Source organism: Sciurus vulgaris (genome assembly GCF_902686455.1).
Source record: "Sciurus vulgaris genome assembly, chromosome: 8".
In the NCBI taxonomy this organism is placed as follows: Eukaryota; Metazoa; Chordata; class Mammalia; order Rodentia; family Sciuridae; genus Sciurus; species Sciurus vulgaris.
The window spans coordinates 147,495,485-147,512,675 of NC_136468.1; the positions used below are offsets into that span (position 1 = coordinate 147,495,485).

At 59.4% G+C, this 17,191-nt stretch overlaps 1 protein-coding gene across 10 annotated transcripts in view; it reads right to left on the bottom strand.

The window, feature by feature from the left end:
• Positions 1-17,191, bottom strand: part of PITPNM2 (phosphatidylinositol transfer protein membrane associated 2) — a 122,541-nt gene that overhangs the window by 62,043 nt on the left and 43,307 nt on the right. The window contains exon 1 of one of the 10 annotated variants that reach the window (XM_079150450.1): positions 9,199-9,222. The exons of the other annotated variants lie outside the window; for them this stretch is intronic. The gene's annotated coding sequence lies outside the window, so the exon portion shown is untranslated. Of the gene's footprint in view, positions 1-9,198; positions 9,223-17,191 lie in introns of those variants that run through there. 10 annotated transcript variants of the gene reach the window in all.

The following is a 17,191-nucleotide window of genomic DNA, read 5'->3' on the forward strand; positions in this document are numbered from 1 at the left end:
CCTTGTTCAGAGAGGCTTCCCCAGGGTTCAGCCAGAGCAGTTGCCCAACGAAAGAAGCGGCCCAGCAAATATTTGCTAGGTGAACAATTTCAATTCTAAACTCTGTCCTCAGGCTGTTGTCTGACCTTGGGCAGGTGATTCCACTCAGCTTCTGTGCCCCTGCGTGGAAGATTCTGGTCATCTGCCCTGACTGTGTCACAGATCTCAGTGAGCAAGCTGACCGGCCTCATGCAATGTGCTCAGGAACTGCAGGTGGCAGCAAGACCCAGGCCCACGCACTGGTGCCCACACACAGGGGTTCCCACTGAGGTCTGCAGACCCAGCCAGGAGACTCTGCGGGAGGATGGGGGCAGCAGGAGAGAACCCAGAGGCACAGTCCCTGAGGAGAGGGGGACGGGCGGATTTCAGAGGCGCCGCTCACCTCTTCCCACTCAGGGCCCTGTGGAAGCAGCCATGGCCTGGCCCTGCCCTAGCACAGTTCCCGGCTCCTAGGGCTTCCCCTGGGGGGAAGTGGGCCTGTGTCCTGAATGCTACCAGGCTGCAGACAGGAGCGCACATCGAGCCACTAGCGAGGCCCTGAGAGCTGGCGCAGGAATCTGGCCCTGCGTGGGCCCCCATCCCAGGTATCCAGGAGGGGCTCGAGCTGGACACATCCCAGGGCCCCAGACGTGTGCAGCCAGGAGCAGCTCACATGCAGCTAGGCCTCTGCCAGCGCGGAGCTGGGAGCTCGGGCTGTGCCATTTCTTTTTACTCCAGGGGACTAACCTGTTCTTCAGCCCAGACAAGCAGTGGGGGAGGGCGCCTCTCAGGGCTCAGCATCGATGTGCCTATTCACGCATGCACCTGCCCAACTGGTTCAGCGCGGTCCCAGGTGGTCTCAGGTGACTTGGGGAAGCGCCCAGGGTCTCTTGCATCGGCCTCCCCATCTATCAGGTCTGATCTAGGACCCTAGTGTGTGACTGCTGCCCAAGGAGTGACAGGCAGGAGCGGGCTGAGGCAGGAGTGAGCAGAGAGCCAGCAGCTCCCCCTCCACGCTGCAGCGCTAGCTGGGAGTTACACGGGAACTCTGGTCCTCTCTTCTTTCAGGGGCCAGGGAAGGCCCCTCCTTGGCACTGTGGCCACACCTGGGACCTGGGAGAGCGGAGGGCCGGTGAGCACACTGCCTGCCCCAGAGGGCCAGCCTGGTCTAGAGAGTCTCTGGAGCCAGGTGGCCAGCAGGCCCAGGGCTCGGTGGCACCTAGGACAGACTCCGGTGCAGAGTGGCCACTTGGAGGACAGCCCTGTGAAGCCATCAGCTCTCCTTGCACCCCTTCCGAGAGCAGGGCGAGGAGCAGAGCCCTGGAGGCTCCCTTGGCACCAGGGAGCGGGGGACACCTGCCCCATTCCGTGCACCAGGAAACTGAGGTGCAACAGGATTCAGTCTCCCCTGGGTCACCCAGACCTGGGCCCACGTGACCCCCACATTTTGCTCTCCCCACTGCCTGAGGCGTCCCTACCTGCAGCAGCCCAGCCCTGATCTGCTCCATCCCAGGAGCCCAGTCCTGGAAAGAGGCTCCTGCCATGCTACCAGCAGGGGCCCAGCAGGCAAGTGAGATCAGGTGGCAAGTGTTTAAAATGAACCGTTCCTGCTCCCTGTCTGCACCCCTCTGCAAACCGCTCACAGCCACGGGCTGCGATGGTGGTGTGCCCACGCCTAGGAAGCTGTGAAGAGCTTTCCAAGGGCACCAGCGTGGAACAAAGTGCGCTGCAGACACCATTCTTTAGTCCTTCCCAGCTTCCCCGGGCGCCCATCGTTAACTGGGAGACAGGCTCAGAGAGGCCAAGGGAGTCCCAGGGACTTCACAGCCAGGCTGACGGCAGAGCGGGGACAAGGGCAGCTCTCCTGACTTGCTCTCTCCCCTGACCACACCCTGCTGTGGGAGAGGTGACGAGGACCTGGAAGGGAAGTCCCTCTTGCTATAGCAACAAGGTGGGGAAACCGAGGCACAGCAGCAGCTGCTAGCAGACGGCCCCCCTCAAACAACACCAGCACTTCGCAGGCTGACGGGCCACCCGCAGGCCCCCGGTTCACGCGCTGCCACGAAGCTTGGCTTTATGGGGAGACGGCGGCAGCCTGGAGAGGTCCCCATGGAGCAGCGGGGACCCCCAGACTTTCAGACCTTGGATCTGATGGTCCCTCTCAGTAGCTGTCAAGGTTCTGAGGTTGGACGCTGACCTGAAAGAGGCTGATGGCAGCAGAGGACCACGAAGCTTCCCATGGGGGGAACCTAAAGCTGGACACCTAAAGCAGCAACCAGTCCAGAAAGCTCTGGAACCAACTCCCTCTCAGCCGGAGCTCCGGAAGGAGGGGCTGGGGCCACCAGGCACCTGGGGAAAAGCACCCGAGCGTGAGTCCCAGTCAGTCGGGGATCCGGGAAGCAGCTGGACTTCCGAGGCCGTGTCCAGGGAAAGCCCTGCCTCAGAGTCTGCCGATGGCCTGGAGGACGGAGGCCCTGCTGCCTCGCCCCTCGTCCCCGGGACTGGCTGGCCACCTTGTGCTCCAAGGACGGGCTTCAGTTTTGTTCATTTAGCTTCTGGTAGGATCCTTAAGGGACAAACCCTCCTCTCTGTCCACCCGTAAGAAGAACCTCAAATGCCTAAGCGGGGTTTTTTTTAACACTCCGCATAATCTCGAACATGGAAAAGTCACAAAACTAACAGAGGAACTTCCGCAGACACGGGGCTGCACGTGCTGTTGGCCCGCCTCCCCCCTCTTCACATCTGGGCCCCTCTCCCTCCCGCACAGACCGTAGGGGCTTAGGATCTGCCCCCAAGTTACAGGGGACGTTACTGGAACGTTGCGCCTACCGCAGCCCTACCACCTCCGCCACTGCCAAGGCACATGGCTTGTCCCCAAGCACCTCGCGTCTGTCCTTTGGGTTTGGTACGTGACACAGGCCAAGCTCTCTCCACGGTACAGGTGGGAAACTGAGGCACGAGTTCCCTGACAGGCAGCATCCTTCCCACCTCATGGAGCCACCTACACCCAAGTCCTCAGCACAAAACAGACCCTAGGACATGGCCACAACATTCCCACCAGCGGGACGATGTGAAGACCTTTAAAAGGAAGAGCAGCACTGCACCAGAGCAGGGCCAGCGTGCTCCGGGTCTGGGCGACCAGGCCCCCTTCTGCAGAGTCACGCGCATGCCCTGGTGGCAGCCACCGGCAGGATGGGAGCTGGGTGCGCGGCCCCCTCCCCAACTGCTCCCGGTCCTCTACTTCCTTCCTCTTCTCTTCCCGAGATGACGGCACAGGACAGAGGAAGTCCAAGCAGAGTGGGTGCCTCCTGACACATGGGTCCCTCCCTGGGGCAGGGGCTGGGTCTAGTCCTCACCCCAGAGCCCAGCGGTGCCAACGGCTGCACAAGTAACCCAGGAATGGACCAGACGGGGACGGAGCCGTGGCTGTGTCCTAAGGCAGCCGTCAGCCGAGACTCGGTTTGCCAGCATGTAAAACGGGGTGATCACCAACCATGAAATCACATGAGATGGCGAAGATGCCACAGCAGAGTCATTAAGCCAGGGGTGAAAGAGTCTGCCCACCCGGCTCCAGGAACAGAGCCAGAAACAGGGAGAAATGGATGCGAAGCCAGGGCATCCAGACACAAACAGCGTGGAGTGTACACACACCACATATCACACACACAATCACCACACACTGCAACACACACACACCATCAATGCGCACGCCAAACACATACACACACCACACACCCACCACACACATGCATACACCTGCATCACACACTAAACTCACATGCACACACAGGAACACATACCCCACACTCACACACACACTCCTATACACCCGTGAGCACACCGCCACGCACACACACTCCTCACATGCCACACACGTGCACACACAGGCTTGATTCAGTGCACCCTGAGCTGAGGAGTCTCCCTCTGACGAATCCCTTCCCCAGGGGTAGAGACCCTCAGAGGGCTGGCACCTGTGCTGGGCCACCCCAGGAACACAACAGAGGGTGCAGCACAGCCTGGGGCATGGGAGGAAGAGCAGAGGGAGGCAGCTCTCCAGAGTGGACAAGGACGGGCTGCCTCAGGTGAGACGTGGAGCTGAGCCACGTAAAGGGCGGCTGTGGGGTCTGAGCAACACTGGGAACGGCGTGTGGGGCCATGGCAGTATGGGCAGGATGCAGCTAGTGCACAGCAGGAGGGAAAGGGCGTCTGTGTAGTGCACTGGCCGGTGTGTGCACACGGGCCTCCCTGTGCACACGTCTGTGCATGCCTACATCTGTGCAAATGCAGGCTGGGGCTGTGTGAGGGTGCCTGTGTGTGTGTGTGCATGCTCAGGAAACCAGGGTAGCTGGCGGGAGTTTAAGCTGCCTTTTTCCTGCAGTTTAAGTCATTCGTCACCAAGAGACTTCCGAAGAGCTGGGCGCAAGGCTGGGTGGGGACAGAGGCACCTCCCGGGCAGGTGGTGTCCTAAGCCCCAGGGCCCCCCACCCGAGTCCAGGCCGTCTGTCCTGCCCCCGCATAGCCTGGGCGGCAGACTCCAGCGCCGGAGGAGACCAACCGAACTGTTCCCTTGGAGCATCAGGGGCTTCCTGAGGTCCGCCGAGCCGCCAGGCTTTCCAGGGGCCCTTCCCTGAATCGGGCACTCGGTCAAATTAAAGAAGCATGAACAACTCACCGCCTGGAAGCCGGCCAGCTCCGTGATTATCCCACTTTTCCTGGAATGAGCTTTCCACGCTCGCCGGCTGGAGCCATCGGCAGCCAGGGCTCCCGCCTCGCGGAGCTGCTCTCACACCCCGCACCCGCCTGCTTTCAAGTAAGGCACCGCTAGACGCAGCTACGCTCTGGAGCATCCATGGAGAGAGGACACGGGAGGGGGAGGCAGGCGGGGCCCACGGGGCCACCTCGCACCAGGCAGCCGGCCCGTGCCCCTCTACTCCTCGGCCAAGCCCTGGCCGTCCGTGCTGGCTGTGCGGACTGACCGTGCAGGTGGACCATGGATCGCCGTGGGAGCACGTGAAAGACCACAGGGCAGAGGGACCCCCGCCACAGTGCCGTGGGACCAGCCTGGAGGCTGAGCAGAGACCAGCGGGAGCAGGGCACTCAGGGGCTGGCCTATAACGTGTCACATCAGAGTTTCCACTCACAGGCAAACCAAAACCAAACCAAACCAAACCAAACCAGCACCCCCCATCACACAACTGCTACATCCATCAGAATTCACAGCCAGCCAACCAGAATCCAGACGCCAGCAAAGTCATTAAGAAGCCTGCCCGGCACCCAGATGCCAGGAGGGTCTTGGTGAGTCTCCAGCCTCAAGTGGAGGGCAAGCAGGACCGAGCAGGCATCTGCAGACACAAAAGCCTTCCTCTCTTCCTGCTCGGCAGGACCGATCTGACATGGTCCGTGGCCGCCCTGAGCCCGCTGTGGAGACGGGCTGTGTGGGAGAGGAGCACCCGACCACAGACCCGCACGGGGAGTCCCGCCTCGGGCTGCCTTCAAGTCTCTGCTGCTGTTATTAAAGCAATCTGTCAGAGAGAGTGCCGAAACGAAAATAGAACCCAATCAGGTGGCCGTGAGCCTGACTTTATCAACAGCACGCAGCCGAGCATCTACTCCTCACTGGGAGAGCCAGCACGGCCCCTCCCGCAATCCCACTGGCACCTGGGGACACAGGTACATACCTGAGTGCTGGACTTCTCTACAGTCAGCCTCCCAAGCTGCACACCTTTCTCGCAGTTGGAGACGGATTCCCTGACACCTACACCGAACTCTGAAGCTCCTGAGCTGGGCAGGGCTACTGGGTGCGTGCGTTCTATTTAAAGATCAGGCAGGGCTTACGCTCAGACACCACTCAAACCCAGAGCTTCTAAGAACCCGCTGCCAAATCCGGTCTCTTCGGCCCTCATTTTCCATCGACACAGGAGATGTTCTTGTTGACAACCACGGGTTCTGTTTTCCACCGCCGGCTGCACAGGAAGCAGAGGTAGCGGGGAGTGGCCTCGCCTCCTGGGCTGGCCGCTCAACGGTCACCATCACCAGCTCCCTCGGAGGAGACGTTCGGGAGCCAGCCTGAATGCCACCGCCGGGGACGGGAGGAAATGATGGCTTGGAATCTCTTCTGAACCAGACTGCTGAGGGGCTGCCCCAAACAGACAGGGCCTCTGCAGACAACGCAGGACACGCGGGCCCTCCACCTGGATGGCCAGCAGGCCAGTCTCCCTAGACCGTCTCTTGGACATCCTGGGGCGGGGGACCACCCCCTCCCCCGACCGAATGCCCATTTTCAAAGGATGAAGGGTTGGTGGGAGCGACAGTCAGTGGGCAGCCGGAGTCCTGCCCGCTGGGGCGCACGTGCACGCCTCGAAATGTCCTCCTCCCGCCCGGCTGGACCAGGCTCGAGGGAAGGGACTGGCTTGCCGTGAGCCACCACAGTGGAAAACGGGAGAGTGACAGAGCGCTGTCCCCAGCTGGAGGCAGGAGCCCAGCCACCCTGACGCTCCAGAGCGGAAGCCCAGGCACCCCAACTCTGCCCTGCCCCTCGGAGCTTGGGCCAGGCCTCTCCCTCCTCCTCTCCCTCCATCCCAGCTCCTTGGAGAGAAAACGAGCAGCCTGCGCGACAAGAGGGACGGAGCCTTCCTTGCTAACAAACCCGTCCTACGGCGGTGACATGTTTCAAAAGGAGCAGAGAATTACCTTTCAGGAAGCCAACGTGAGGTAAGGGGCGGGGGGCAAAGTGCTGAGCGGGAGCGGAGCCAGCGCAGGGCCGGGCCCGGCTCATCCGGCCACCCCATGCCCGCCTCGCCCAGCTCCCCGTGGGCCAGGTCAGGGAGCCGTCCCCGGCCCAGGGCTCCCCAGGCAGTGCATGCCTGGAGGGCGCCGGCACGGGGTCCCCCGGCTGGGCGGATGGAGGAGCCACAGCAGGCAGGGACGACGGAGGAGGGAGGCAGGCCGGAGAGGAAGGGGTGGGGAGCGGAGCGGGAGGGCGGGAAGGAGGGAGAATTGATTCCCTCTCCTCCACTGGGACCACTGAGCTAAGTTGCCATGGAGAAAGGGGAGCCGCTGGCAGAGCTCGAGGCGGGCGGAGGAGCCATATGCCAGCGGGAAGGCGTCAGCGGAGAGCCAATCCCACAGTTCTGCTGCCGCAGCCTCCCCCAGCCAGGCCTCCGGGCCGCGGCAAGGCTGGGAGGCGTGCGGCTGAGGCCAGGGACCCAGGCAGTAGCCCTCAGAAAAGGGAGGCTGGGGGGGGTATTCGCTCCAGCTGGGGCGCGCTAGCCACCCCCGGCAGGAACCCAGACCCCCATCTCGTGCCTCCATCCTCAAGCGGCAGGGCCAGTCTGAGGTCAAGACCCCAAGGACCCAGGAGACCACAGGCCCCGCCCAGGCCCGAGCGGCACCCAGCCTGCTGCTTGGGGCGGCACTGCTGGCCCACACCTGCCTCCCTGTTTCTAAAAATCAGCTGCCAAGTCCTGAGTCACATGTTCCCACCCTCGGGAAGGAGGGGATGCCCACCTACGGGAGGGTTTCAATGGCCCAGAACCACCCAGGCAGGAGGCAGGAAAGGGAGGTTGCTGGGCACGCGCCCAGGGAGAAGGATGCTTCGGGACGCGGGGGGAGGCTGGGCCACGCCAGGCAGGATCGCCCGCCCAGCGGCTGCCAGCCCTGTTGCTGGGAGACCCCGGCTCCAGGACTGGCCTCCGCCACCAGCCTCTAGACACTCGGAGCTGCAGAATGGGGCTGGGGAGGAGCCAGGGTCTGGGCGGGAGTCTCGGCTTCCCCTTTTGGAGGTCACAGGAGCCACATGGTTGGGCTTCCATCCCCTTAATACCAACAGGGACAAGACCACCCCTCTACCAAGCCGGGTTCCAGGGCACTGTGATGCTACAGGCTGGGGACGTGCACACTGGGTGCCACCTCAGGGATGGGGTCTCCTTGGTGGGAGGGGAGCTCAGGGTAGCACCGGAGTCCTCAAGTCCTGCCTCCCTTGCCTGCTCAGGACAATCCCAGAGCCTGCTGCAGGGTCCCAGGGGCTGCGGCGCTGACGTGGACGCATTTGAGGTGGGGGCAGAAGCAGGTGGCAAGGTCAGGGCAGCATTCCAAGGAGCATTCGCTACCTAGAGTCTACTGCTCCCTCTCACCTTTTTTTAAAATTGTGGTAAAATACACAAAACATAAATTTTACCATTTTAATAAAGCATACACTTGGGTGGCACGAGATACGTTCATGACATGGCACAACTACCACCTCCAACATGTAGTTCCAACCCATTCCCTCCCCTCACCCCAAGAGGCTCACGAAGCAGTCCCTCCCCATTTTCTTCTTCCCTCCAGCCCCTGACAACCACCGACCTCCTCTACAGATGTACCTGTTCTGGAAATTTCACGTAAGTGGAAGTCATACCGTATTGGTAACTGGCTTCTTTCACTTAACATCATGTTTGCAAGGTGCATCTGTGTGGTAGCCTGTGTTGCTACCTCACTTTTTCATGGCTGAGTAATATTTCATTTTGTGGATAATGTTTTATTTATCTATTCATCAGCAGATGGACATCTGGGTTGTTTCTACTGTCCTCTCACTTTTAAAATGAGGGTTTTTTTTTTTTTATATAGAGTCCTGGGAAGTGTCCTAACATCCCCCCATCCCTTGGTCTTCAAGTTGCCAGTCTCAGGCCCCAAACTGAATGCTCATCCTCCCCAGTCTTTCCATTAAGCAACACTTCTCACTGAATGGCCAACAGGGTAGGCTTGGCCTGGCCTGGGGCCCAAGGCAGAGTCCCTAAGTGGCCTCAGTCCTCCGTCCCAGAGAGCCTGCCAGCTGGGCAGGAGGACACAGGTGCACCACCTCTGAGCCCCACTCCAAGACCAGACAAGCCCGGGTTGAGTGCCGTCCCGCACCCCTGGCTGCACGGCCCACGGGTCAGCCCCTTGGAGCTCCGACTGCTCCCACCTGGTGCTCCAGAGCGAGGCCAGTGCTGCCCACAGAGCTCCCCATCCTGGGCGTGTTCCGCACCAGCACCGCCCAGGGCCCTGTCACTTTAATTGTTGATTGAAATGAGATCGATCCCCGAAGCCAGTGGAGTTGCCCTGGGCGGACCAGCTCTAAGGGCCCAGTAGCCGGTGAGCGTGGAGGGACTCAGGACCGGCCGGCCCCTGGGTCTTCCCCTTCCCCTTCCTCTCCCGACTCACCCTCGGTGTCTGGCCAGTGGACAGGCTTCTACCTGCAGCCGGGCCCAGAGACGCCTCTAAAAGGACGGAGGGAGGGTGGTCAGGTTCTCAGGGAACCACACAGCTGCCAGCTGGGCAGCGGGCGCCTCAGACTCCATAATGACAGGGTCTCTGAGCCACGGACCCTGCTCTCTGCCCCGTTCTAGAACCCTCCTCCGTCTCCCCCAGCAACTCCTAAGGCCATCCCTGGAATGTCCAGAGGGGCCGCAGGATTGGAACTCCAGCCCCCACGCAGTGGCAGAGGTCCCGCCTTGAGGGTAGGCAGAGGGAGGGTGCTTGGCCCCAGCCTGTGGCTCCGGGGACCCTCTTAAGCCACAGAACTGTCCCGAGGCTCCTGTGCATGGAGCTCGGGGCTCGTTCAGCCTGCTCACTGCACAAGGCAGCAGCGAAAGTGGGTCTGCAGCCAGGCCCGGAGCCCTGGCTGGCGTGGGGGCTCGTGTGAGCAAGTGCCCTCCGGGGCTCTCGTGGCCACGCCAGGAGGCAGAGCTGTGTGCCTCGAGGCCGGATGGCAAGGGCCGGAAACAAAGTGAGCCGCCCTCCTGTTGGACCACCTGAACCCACCAGCTGGGGGAGAAGCGGCCTTGAGGGAGGGGTGGACACGCGGGGAAGGGCCGGCATCCGCCGTCCACCGAGGGTTCAACCCACCGTGACTGGAGACTTCCAGAAAAACCGCGTCTGCACGATCAGGGTCACGTTCAGGGTCACATCCAGACTTCTTTCTTTTCATTGTTCCCAAATTCACACCGCAGCCTCACTGCGCTAAGTCTTGCAGGTCATCTAGAGGCCACTGAGCCTATGGGAGGACGTGCAGAGGTGCCGTGCACACACTGCCACTCCCCACAAGGGACCACGCACTCGATTCCCAGGGACGGCGTGGAGCACCGAACTCCTGGAACACAGGCGCCCAGAGCGGGTCTGTCCCCAGCCTGCGAAGCCTGCTCTCGGCTCCCTGCACCCCTGCCTCCCTCAACAGCAGGCCCCATGGACCCTCTTTAAATGTCCTGCAGCGGCTCCTCGCCGCGCTCCGAGCAGCGGCTCCTGCCTTCTCCCCTGCTCGCCTCTGCTCAAGGGCCCTTGCAGGGCCCTCCTTGGGGGGCCTCGCCTCGACTCAGCTCCGCCCTCGCCCTCGCACTCCCGGGCCTCTGACTCTCTTCAGAGAGCTGATCCTTGTCCCACGCCCTACGAGCTTTTCTTCCTTTCATTTTTTTAAATGGTGGCAAAACACACGACACACGACATCTGCCATTCTAACCATTTTTCAGCGTGGGGGTCAGCGGCAACACGTACGCCTGTGCTGTCCTGCAACCGGCACCACCGTCTCCAGAACCTTCTCATCTTCCCAAATCTGAACCCGACCCACTGAACGCTAACCACCCACCCCGCCCCCACACTCCACTTTCCACCTTGACAGACTTGACTCCTCAACGCATCTCACGGCGTCACCACGCCACGTGGACTGTACCATGTTTGTCCTCTGGCATCTGGTATCCTCTTCGCGCGTCTTACAGGTTCATCCATGTTATAGCGTGTTCTTTCTTAAAATTTTCTCTCTCTCCCACTAGAATGGAGACTCCTGGGGACAGGACTGGGGGCACCTGTTTCACCACCGTACCGTGGAGCCTGGGAGAGCACCTGGCACATGCAGGTACTAAGCAACTCTCCTGAATGAACGAAGCGATGAATGAATGGGTGTGTGTGGAGGTGGGTGGGTGGGTAGGTGGATGAATGAATGGATGGGTGGATGGACTGATGGATTGATGGATGGGTGGATGAATGAGGGGATGGGTGGATGAACTGATGGATGGGTAGATGAATGAGTGGATGGATGGATGGTGGATGAGTGGATAGGTGGGTGGATGGATTGATGAATGGGTAGATGAATGAGTGGATGGATGGGTAGATGGACGGATGGCTGGTTGGCTAGATGACTGGGTGGATGGGCAGATGAATGAGTGGATGAGTGGATAGGTGGGTGGATGGACTGATGGATGGGTAGATGAATGAGTGGATGGATGGGTAGATGGACGGATGGCTGGTTGGCTGGATGGCTGGGTGGATGGGCAGATGAATGAGTGGATGAGTGGATAGGTGGGTGGATGGACTGATGGATGGGTAGATGAATGAGTGGATGGATGGGTAGATGGATGGATGGCTGGTTGGCTGGATGGCTGGGTGGATGGGCAGATGAATGAGTGGATGAGTGGATAGGTGGGTGGATGGACTGATGGATGGGTAGATGAATGAGTGGATGGATGGGTAGATGGATGGATGGCTGGTTGGCTGGATGGCTGGGTGGATGGGCAGATGAATGAGTGGATGGATGGGTAGATGGACGGATGGCTGGTTGGCTGGATGGCTGGGTGGATGGGCAGATGAATGAGTGGATGAGTGGATAGGTGGGTGGATGGACTGATGGATGGGTAGATGAATGAGTGGATGGATGGGTAGATGGATGGATGGCTGGTTGGCTGGATGGCTGGGTGGATGGGCAGATGAATGAGTGGATGGGTGGATGGTGGATGAATGCATGCACGCATGCACAGGCAGATGGATGAATGGATGGGTGGATTAATAAAAGAAGCAATAGATGAATGGGTGGGCAGATGGATGAATGGGCAGATGAAAGGATGAATGAATGGATGGATGGATAGGGAACATATAGTACCCAATGGGTTTACTTTTCTGAGATGGACAATCAGGCGGAACCTACCTCAGAATCCAACAACCCCAAAGGGGTGATTGAACCAGGCCAGGCCTGTCTACGCCCCCTGCCCTGTGACAGGAAACCTCAAAGCCTGCTAAGAGCCAGGCTCAGGGTGCCCCTGATGGGGAAGGTGTCCGAGAAGAGGGCAGCAGGGAGGCAGCCAGGCAGACCTCAACCGGGATGCCTGAGGATGGCAGCCCTGGCAAGGCCAGTCACCCAGACCCCTCTCTGCTCCAGGAAAAGCAAGCAGATTGGGGCGGGGGAGACAGCCGTACCTTTAAATTATCTGGCCACAGACACAAAAACATTTGCATGCTGAAGCTGTTTGCATCTTGGGTTATTTTTAGGGTGAACCCAGTCGCCTCCCCTTGGAACCGGATGAAGCCCCGGAGGCACGTAGTCCTTTTTCCCAGATGGGGGTCCTGCTCATGTTTCCTTGGGAATGAGGACTTAAGCATGGGATCTCGGGACCCCCACCCCACACTCCGGCCCGCGGGCAGGACCTGTATACCAGGATTCAGGGCAGGTTCGCCTCAACCACGGGGATCTGCTGCGGCTGACACCAGCCACCCACCTGGGCCCGAGAGAGCGCCCCTCCCGACCCCCAGCTCAGTCCACAGCCTCCACCCGGGCCAGACCCAGCTGATGGGAATATCTGGCGGACACACTTCTAGAACAAGCAGCAATTAGAGTAGATGTTCTCTTCCACTCCCCCTCCTCAAAACAGGAATGAATTAGTTCAACCAATTTCCCAGCTAATGATTTCCTCCATTAAATTAAAAAGAAGCAGAAAATGTCTCTGTAAACGAATTGCCAGCCCTGTGCTTTCAGAGAACACATGACCTGTCAACTCCTCTTAAGTCTGGCTACATCAACGCCCCTCAATTAATTTTTGATAAATAGAAAATCGTAGTCTCAGAAGCAACGCACAGCCCTCCCCATCACCCCCAATCGGGCACACAAGGCTCCACTCCAGCCAGGCTTCGGGACACTGGCTTAGTTGGATCAGAGATCACTCTTGGCAGTTGATACTTGAGGTCCACTTCCCACATGCCTAAGCACATCCCCCAGGACCCGGGGGGCCGTGAGTCATATCGTGCGCCGTGCAATACTTACTGTGCACCATGCCCAGGCAGCCCCAGGAACTGAGGAGTCCCGGCAGGGCAGCCTGAGTTATCACCACCTGCTGCGGCCTGGCTGGGCAGAACCTGGGCCTCTCCTGCTGGTCTGTCTCCTGACGCACCTGCTAACACCCTCCCCTTTGTTTAAAAAAAAGAATCCACCTCTCCAGAACACAGAGGAACCTCGAAGACACCATGCTAAGTGGAGGAAGCCAGACACACAGGCCACAGACATGTCCCAGTGGAGGAAGCCAGACACACAGGCCACAGACATGTCCCTGACTCCATTCACAGAAGAAGATGTTCAGAACAGGCAGATCCACAGGCAGAACACAGAGGTCATGGTGGGGGCTGTTACTTACTAGGCATGGAGTTTCGGTTAGGGAGATAGAAAGTTCTGGAAATAGCCATGGGTGAATCCCACACGCTGGGAATAGACCTGGTGCCCCAGCTTGCTCCCTCACGATGGCCAGCCTGGGCACTTCTGTGCTCTACACACTTTACCACCTCAGCCAGAACATACAAGAAAGCCAAGGTCCACGCTCCAGAATGCTATCTGAAGCCTCGGAGTGGCCGGCGACTCCGCTTGGGCTGCGGTGGGCCCCTCTGCATTCTGCCCAGTGCCAGGCAGGCCCCCGTCCCCACAGCCCAGCTTGGGAGCACAGAGGCCCTCTTGTCACCTGAGAACCCAGGGACCTTTGGAGAAAGGCCCTTCATGTCAGCCATCACCACCGAGCCAGGATTCCAAATCCTCAATGACCGAAGGACAAGCAGGGCCTGAGGGCCCAGGGCACACCCTCCCCAGAGTACTAGGGGGCCTGAGCACCGGTCAGACCCTGACCCTGGAAGGCGCATCCCCACTGCAATAGAACTTGCTTCTCACATTTAGTTCAGGTTTATACGGAGAGTTTCTCTCTGACCATCTACAATCAGAAGGAGGCAAGAAGGTCCAGGTCCAGGACGAGGGAGCGTGGCCGGGGCCAGGAGTGGGAGTCCAGGAGCCCTCCCAGTTGGAGATGGAGCCGGTGCCCCATCCTTCACCAGACAGAGCTCTTTGGCAAGTCCCTCTGTCCCCCCAAGCCTTGATGTTCCGTTCTGCAGAATGGGGAGGGAAACGGCACGGGTCTTGGGGGCCCTTATGAGGACTACACAGTATGACCCACATGTGGCTCTCAGCATATGGCCGGGGCGTGGCCGAGTCAGGAAACGTAAGGATAAATTGATCGGGATTACAGGCTCCCACACATGCAGGAAGGCCTAAGAGGATTGGGCAGCTGTCCCAGAAAACGCCAAGGCCATCAAGCAACACTAATCACTCAAGGCTGCCCGGTATGCAACGACATGCAAATGAACCCATTTGATCCTCTGTCCCTGCTTGTCTGTTGTTGTTTGTTTTGGTTTTTTTGTACCTGGGAAGGAACCCGGGGGATGCTTAGCCACCAAGCCACAGCCCAGCCCTTTTTGTTTCTCCTGTTATTTTTTAAATATTTTTTTTTAGTTGCAGATGGACACAATACCTTTATTTTTTAATTTATTCTTATGCAGTGCTGAGGACTGAACCCGGGGCCTCACACATGCTAGGCAAGCGCTCTGCCACTGAGCCACAACCCCAGCCCACCGTTTCTTGTTTTGAGACAGGGTCTTGCTAAGTTGCTCAGGGCCTTGCTAAGGCTTGCTGAGGCTGGCTTTGAACTTGCAGTCCTCCTGCCTCAGCCTCCCATGCTGCTGGATGACATGTTTTTCCAAGTGAGGAAACAGGAGCCCTGGGAAGATAGTGACCTGCCCCCAGCTAGGGCTGGTGAAGCCTGGACACAAACCCTGATCCTCTGGCTCCAGCCTAAGCTGTCACCAACTACTGCTCCACAGGGTCTCAAGAGAAGCAGGGAAGGAGGAAGAAGGGAGGCAGAGAAGGGAGCCTCCAGCGGGCAGGGACAAGTCCCGTCACTTCCGCAGCTCTGACATTGCGGGGAACTGATGAGCTTCTAGAATCCAGAGGGAAAGGTCTCAGTGCAGGTCCCGCAAGGAAAGCCACAGAGGGCTGGACTGGCCAGCTGCGTCTCGAGGGTCTCCAAGGTCAGATCCAACTGCACGCTGTTCCAGTAGGCCAGCTGCTTTGGTCAATACCAAGTGTGCCATTAACTCCCTCAGAGCCAGGGTTGGTTCCACACCCTGACTCACGAGGTGTCCCCAGCCCTGGGGAAGCCAAGGGGACACCTGGAGGCCCAACCTTTCCAGGGGCGCTCCACGCAGGCGGGGAATCTGGGCACGGTCGAGATCTGAAGGTGCTGCCCTGCCCTCCAGGCTACTTCCTAAAACTCCGGCAAAGTTCAGAGCTGACAGCCAAGTGCCCATGCTGGGACGTAAGCTCACCCAGCGGCTGTCACCCTATCTCGCCCTCCTCCCACAGCTCCCTGACCCCTAGGACGAGTCCGGTCTTCACCAGGCCCTCCCAGTCCCCGGAAACCGGCCAACTCTCTCCACCGTCTGCTATGGCCTTTCCTCTTGCTCTGCTCCAGCCTCTAGTCCCCAAACTCACCAGACTTGCGTCTGTCTGGGGGCCTTTGTGCACGCTCTCTCTTCCGGGTACCATGTGACTGGCTTCCCAAGGTTATTTAGGTTTCCACAGAGAGGTCCTTTCTGGTCGTCCCATGTAAAACCCACCAGCACCCCTCCCTCCCCCACCCTTGCCCATTTCTTCCTGGCATTTAGATCACCAAGGAGCATATTTCAGGGGGATGCCATGCGGCCTGCTGCTGCATCTCCCGCACTGAGGCCCACGCCTGGACATGAGTGGTGCTCAGAAACTCCGCTGAGGGCTCAGAAGCATGTGCCTGCCTTGCCCCCCGCATGGCCACTCATGCAAACAAGGCCAGAGAAACCCCCGGTCCATCTACTGCTCCGGGCACAGCGGGGTCCTCCTCCCCGTCACCTGCCTGACCCAACCAGCCCTCAAACTCAGGCCAAAGGCCAACGATTCCATGGAGCAGAGAAGCAGGGGAGCCCTTTGGGGTTCTGGATGTGACAAGTCACAGTTCTGTAGGAAAAGGCCCACTGAGGTCTGCAAACATGAGCAGAGCAACCCACGAGCACATTGGCAGCCAGTGGAAAGAGAGTCACCCAGGAACTCACGTCACTTGGGAACTGACGGAAACGGAGCTCTCTCTGTTATCTACAGAGGCAGAGAGAGCGCCCCGACACTCAGCGGTTCAGAACAATAAGGATCACCTACTGCTGCTTCTGCGGATCAGTAAGCTGGCAGTGGTCTGGCTGAGTGGTTCTGCTCAAGGCTCAGGCATGGGGTGTGGTCACTGATGAGCCGGGCACCATGATACGTCAGTGTAATCCCAGCGCGGTGGCTCGGGAGGCTGAGGCAGGAGGATCGTGAGTTCAAAGTCAGCCTCAGCAACTTAGCGAGGCTCTAAGCAACTCAGTGAGACCCTGTCTCTAATAAAATGTGAAAAAGGGCTGGGGGTGTGGCTCAGTAGTTAAGTGCCCCTCGATTTAATCCCTGGTACAAAAAAAAAAAAAAAAAGGAGACATTGATGAGCTGCAGGCATCCGAAGGTCCGGCTGGAGCGGGAAGTCTCTCCCAGGCAGCTTACTCTCATGGCTACTTAGAGCAGGTCCTCAGCATGAGGTTGTCGATTCCTCGCCACCTTTCCAGACCTTTCCAGAGAGCTGCTCGGGTCCTTACAAGATGGCGGCTGGATTCCTAGGGCAAAGGATCCAAGAGGAAGGACTGCGGAAGCCACTGTCCTCATACTGGGTCTTGGAAGTCACACTGTCATCTTCAACATCCTATAGGACTCAGGTCGGCGCTGTTCAGCGTGGGAGGGACGGTCTGGGGATATGGCCACGGGCGAGGCGGGGCCATCTGGGTGGAGCTCAGCGAGGGTGCCTCAGGCCTCACCAGTGTAAAGACCAGCCAGGGCTGGTCCTGCACAGCTGGCCCCCGGTGACAACCCTCTGGGCAGTTAGGCCTCCAAAACGAGCCAAAGGCCAGGCTGGCAATGCGCAGCCAGGTTATGGGATCCCTGGGCCTCATCCTCTAAGCCCTGAGGCAAGCGGGGGTGCTCACAGGCTGCCCAAAGAGGAAGAGAGGTGACCAGATGCTGCCCGCACAAGGCCCT